Source organism: Rattus rattus, chromosome 1 (genome assembly GCF_011064425.1).
Source record: "Rattus rattus isolate New Zealand chromosome 1, Rrattus_CSIRO_v1, whole genome shotgun sequence".
Taxonomy (NCBI): Eukaryota; Metazoa; Chordata; class Mammalia; order Rodentia; family Muridae; genus Rattus; species Rattus rattus.
The window spans coordinates 27,381,374-27,387,492 of record NC_046154.1 but is presented as its reverse complement, the minus strand read 5'-3'; positions in this window follow the sequence as shown (position 1 = coordinate 27,387,492).

Sequence of the window (6,119 nt, the reverse complement as noted above, 5' to 3'; positions counted from 1 at the left end):
TCCATTATTCCAGCACGCACGTGCACAGCACTTCTGCCTGTCCCCTGGGGCCTGGCCAGCTTGTCAGTGCCACCTCCTGAAGCTGTTTCTGACCGCAGGCCACTGTGTGAACATCCCCACATCTCCCAGGGTAGGGGGATCTACTCTGTTGACAAGGAGAAAGATGGCCTCTAGCCAGGGCCTGCTGTGGATACTGGGGACACACGGGCTGGGACTGGGAGACGGACCCATCAGCTGTGGACATCATCCAGTGTGGTGGGGCATTTCCAAGCAGAGCGAAGGACAGGTGCTAAGTGAAGGCTGGTCCAGGCCGAGGTTGTAGAATGTACAGGACTACCATGGTGGGGGAGGGGATGGGCTCAGTGTTCTGTCAGCGGAGAGGAGAGGAGACAGGCATGGCCGCTTGCACAGCAGGGTTCTGCTTGCTCACCCTGGCCAATGTCATCCTGAAGAGCATTACCTTGAAAGAAGACGGAGGTGAGCAACAGAAATTGTAGTGAACCCAGTATGCCCAGTCTTCCCAAAGGTGGCCTTGATGGTTCGTAGCTCTCACCCCAGATGGAAAAGTCCAGGAAATTGGGCTTCAGGTCTCTTTGTCTTCATCTCCCGCCTCCCCCTCTAGAACCGCTGGGCAGCTGAGGACCTATCTAGAAGGGACTTTACGAGACAGCTAGAGGAGTTTGAGCCAGGATCTGTCACCAAGGGCCAGGATCTGACACAGTGGTACACTTGGGGGCTGAGGCCAGAGGATCTCAAGTTATTTAGGCTAGCCAGAGTGGCAGAGTGAGGCCTTGTCTCAAAAGACCAAGTGCTGAGGGTACAACCTGGTGACAGAGTGCTTTCTTGGCCCCACAGGGTTCTGAGTTCAACTCCCAGCACCACATAAAAACAAAAGCAAAGGAGAAAAATTCCTGGCTCAGATCCCATCAGGGTTCCTTGGGGATGTAAAATTTCACTGTGAATTCTGTTTGGTTTTTGTTTGTTTGTTTGAGACAGTTTCTCTGTGCAGCCCTGGCTGTCCTGGAACTCACTCTGTAGAACAGGAAGGCCTTGAACCCAGGATCCACCTGTCTCTGCCTCCCAAGTGCTGGGATTAAAGCCATGTGCCACCACACTTCTATTTGCTTTTTCAGTCAGACCCCAGGCAAACGATGACCTGTGACTCCAACGCCAATGGGAAAGGAGCTTCAAAGAGGCCCAGAGACACCGAGTGACTTTCCTAAGGCCCCACAGCACTCGGGTTAGATGAAGGCCTTTTATTTCCAGTCCCAAGTGAGGGTTGTTGGGATGGGCTAGGGCCGCAGCCTCAGCCTGTGTGAGTTTGTCTTGCAAAGATCCATGGGAAGACCCTCTTACTCTGACCCCAAGCCGCCACAGCATGAAGAGGACAGGGGAGAGATCAGCAGTCACAGAAGGGAGGACCGACTTTGCGTCCTATCACCATAGGACCAACGGGCCAAACTGTGGCTCTCAAGGACCGGGAGGTGTCTGGGTGTACTGCCTGCCTCCCCATTCCCTGCCCCCGGCGCTGGCCTGGAGCCTTGGAGCTGAGCTGTGTAGTAGGATTGTGCCCTGTGGTCAGGCAGCGGGGAGGGGGCAGCCTAGGGACAGGAAATAGCTGGGTTTTGGGGGGAAGTCCATGTGGCCAGCCAAGCCAAGCAAGTTGTGGTCTCCTGGGCAGCCCATGTAGGGGCTTCTCAAGGCTCTACTTGTGGCTCAGACAGGGGCTCTTTGATGGGGAATGGGGACCCCCACGGGCTGCCTGAGTAAGAGCCAGGAGGAAGCCAACTGGGCCAGGGGCTGTTACAGGGCAGGCAAGATGGCAGCTGCGGGAGTGCTCAGAATCATTCTGGATCGTGGAGCAGGAGAACATGGGGAGACCAGGAGTCCTTGGGGACTACAATAGTGGCAAAACCATCAGTCCCTCAATTGCTTGGGCCCTTCCGTGGTCCATCTCTGAACACGTGGGAGACTAGCACAAATCTGACCTGGCCGCAGCCTTGCTCATGACACACACGTGACTTCTGGCTGGTGTGTGCCCTACCCTGGACCTCAGGGGTAGGTGACCTCTGCGCAGAACCTGCTGTGTAAATCCAGGAGGTGGAGACATGTGTGATCTCTGTGGACAAGTGGGTGGGACGGTAGGTGAGGGCTGAGAGTGTCACCCAGGTAGACAGAGATACCACGTTAGTGGAACACAGTGGGACTTCTGGCCTCTCCATACACCTCCTACCTTATCTAGCGTTTGGCTTCTAGCTGGTGTGATCGCTTCCGGGGCCTGTGTGACATCACGTATGACTCTTCATCCTCCAGAAGCAACGTTCCAGCTGCTGGTGTGGCAGGGAATCCAGTCACTTAGTTTGTAAAACCTCGATGTCCAACAGTTCTATAAGTGATTGGGACTGTGCAGGGTCCCGGCCTCTGCCTTACTTTGGGGTGACTAAGGATTCCCATCGGATCAGATTGCTTTTGGCAACAACTCCGATTTGTAATAGAATTGAGGCAGGCAAACGTAGGGAATAGCTTGCGACCTGGAACTCCGCTTGGCTTGCACTATACACTCGGACTCTACACTCAACCCTCTTCTAAACACTGCACTTGCTCCTCCAAGACCATCTGCCTTGAGTTGCACATTCACCCCACTCCAAACAATGTAATCTATTATAATCTCCTTAGTGAGCATCAGTGACTCTCCCTCTTATGGCCCAGTGAGGTGGCTTAGCAGGTAAAGGTGTTTGCCACCCAGGCTGATAACCCGAGTTTGATCCTGGGGCCTCCATGGTAGAAGGAGAGAACTGACTTCTGAAAATTGTTCATTGACCTACACACACACACACACACACACACACACACACACACACACACACACACACACACACTTACTTCCTTTTGTAGCTTCTTTCTATTCAAATATATTCCTAGCTATATCTGGTCCTGGACTCATGCAGACTAGACAGTTTTAGGTGCATGCTCCCTGAGACAAACTGTGTCCTCTGGTAAAAGCCTATATTTATCATTTTATGCTTGGGCATAGTCGAGCAGACCTACGGTTTAAGTCAGATACATCAAAGGGGCGGGACAAGCATGGTAGGAAAAGGTTACAGAACCCAAACCTGTCAATCAACATATAGAATCACTCTTGCTAAACTCCCTAGTAACAAGCTCATCTTTCCCTTGAACTCCATAAAGGGCAGGCCTCAGCTAGCCAGAGCCCCTCAGTTTCAAAACCCCTCCCCCCTCTCTCAGGCAGCCCTCAGCTCCCTTGCAGCAAATCTGACTGCTTGTGTAGCTTTGCTCTTGAATAGTTTCCTTGCTGTTTTGCAAACGCTGTGTGCCTTTATTTCGGTTCCTTGAAGACTTGGAAATACCCGGTCCAAACACTGACCACAGGCGACAGAATCATTTTAAATGTCAGAAGAGCAGGCTGGGAGTTCGGTGGGGGGCTCTCCATGAGACTGCAGAGCCCCTGTGGAGCAGAATCAGCAGCTGGGTAGGTCTCTGCTGTCACAGCCACAGGGAAATGCAAATCCCTGGCCGGCTGGGTTCCTAGGGACCAGTGTCACAGCCAGACCCTTACCTGGCTTCCTTGAGGATGTCTGCCCAGTTACTCACCAGCTAAGTCCCAGCAGGCAAGAGAGGCCAGCATGAGGGAACCACAGCTGGACATGAACATCTCAGTGGTCCAGATCGTCCAGCCAAGCAGTTACCCCTGGCATCCTCCGGTCCACGTGCTACCTCTCCAGCAGGATGGCTGGTCTAGAGGACCTTTGAGGTTCTTCAGAACCTGAAAGTTGAGGTTTTACATCACTTAGGTGACTGGGAAGCCTGCTTCTACCTCCCCTCCCCCCTGTTTTTGGGTCATGGTTGCACTTGGTTGCCCAGCCTTGTTTCAAACTCTGGGTTCAAGCAATCAATCCTCTTCTTGTAAGGCTACATGTGACAGCTAGTGCTTCTGGCTATCTGAAGTCTGATCAGGGGTGATCTTGGCCCCCAGATATCTTTTCATGCAGAAGAATGTACTGATCATTTTTCAGTGACAAAAAAACAAAAACAAACAACAGCAACAAACAGACCCCCAAAACTCCAAAAAAATGCAATTTAAGGAAAGATTTTCTTTGCTTCTTTTTCTTTTTCTTTTTGCTCAGAGCTCCAGCCAGGGAAGCACGGCGGCAGAGGTTCCAGGCCGCTCAGGAAACAGAGCTGTAAACGCTGATTCTCAGCTCTATTCCTCTGTTTTATTCAGTCCTGGACCCCAGCCCACGTGGCTGCCAAGCCATGGCACAGCGCAAGTTGGTTCTGGGTTATATGCAAGCGAGGAAGCTGGATTTAGCCGGTTTGAATTCATGTGAATGGAGTAAATATACAAACCGCTCCTCAAACCAGCTATTTCATGGCTGTTATTTTATTAGGAGGAGGGAGTTGGTTCCAATCGTAAATTATGCGGCTGGGGAGATGGCTCAGCGGGTAAAGTGCTTGACGTGCAAACACGAGGACTTGAGTTCAAATCGCCAACACCCACGTACAAGCTGTAAGATCAGGACTGAAGGGATAGGATGCAGAGACAGATGGGTCCCCCAGGGCTGCTGTCCAGCTAGGTGAGCTCCAGGCTCACTGAGAGACCCTGTGTCTTAGTCACGTTCTATTGCTGTGAAGAGACACCATGACCAACTCTTATACGAGAAAGCTCTTATTCATTTGAGGCTTGCCTACAGGTTCAATTTTAGTCCATAATCATCATGGTGGAGAACACGGTAGCATGTAGGTAGACATGGTGCTGGAGCAGTAGTTGAGAGCTGTATTATGATCCACAGGGAGGGGGGGGGAGGATAGGTAGATAGATAGATAGATAGATAGATAGATAGATAGATAGATAGATGGATAGATAGATAGATGGATAGATAGGGAGGGGGAGGATGGAGAGATGGATAGATGGATAGATGGATGGATAGATAGATGGATAGACAGACAGACAGACAGACAGATAGATAGATAGATAGATAGAGGATAGATGGATAGATAGATGGATAGATAGATAGATGGATAGATAGATAGATAGATGGATAGATAGATAGATGGATAGATAGGGAGGGGGAGGATAGATAGATAGATAGACAGATAGATAGATAGATAGATATTGGGGCTTGTCATTGGCTTTTGAAACCTTAACCCTCCCACCCCCCAGTGACACACTTCCTCCAACAAGGCCACGCCTCCTTCTAATCCTTTCAAATAGTTCCACTCCCTGCTAACTAAGGATTCAAACACATGATCCTGTAGGGGCCATTCTTATCCAAACCATCACACCCTGTCTCAAAAAATAAGGCAGAGGGTGAGAGAGGAAGACACCTGATGATAAATTTGATCTTTCACACACACATGAACGTGAGAATACATACACACACACACACACACACACACACACACACACACACACAGAGAGAGAGAGAGAGAGAGAGAGAGAGAGAGAGAGAGATTAGATAACTCTGAATGTGCTGAATGTGGTTGCTCGCACCTTGCGATCTTAGCACTTGCAAAGCTGAGGCAGGGGGATTGTTGTGAATTGCTAAAGGGTGATACTCTGTCTCAGAAAGGTTAGAAAACAAAATGAAGGTTTGTTTTGGGATTAAGCAGTACCACCAGTGATGGGCGGTGGGTGCAGGGACCCACTGCTGCATAAGGGGCCGGGCATCCTGGTCCGGGATGGGAGACGATTGGCTGTTTGAAGAAAGTGCTGGGCCCGCATGCGAGCACTGGAGAGGGAGTCCTGGGCTCATCTTCCTCAGACATACTTTGGTAGACTCAATCACTCGCCTCCATGAGCCAAGCCAGGCACCTTAGGATTCTGGCAGGCTGTTGGGTGTGGAAGTAGAACACACATGGTTCCTAATTTTGAGGCCAGGGAAAATGTTTCACATTTTTAAAACACAAATATTTCTTTTTCTGCCCTCAACGTATAAGCTGAACTTCCAGAGGCCCCCGGCTGTCGGCCCCACGGTGGAATGTGAAAGCCGCCCTTCTCCCTGCAACCCACTCCGTTCCTGAAAGCCTACCTGTGGCTTATTTTGGGACTCTGCTAACGGGGAGAGAAAGACGCAGAGAAGGCGCCCGTGTTGCTCCTG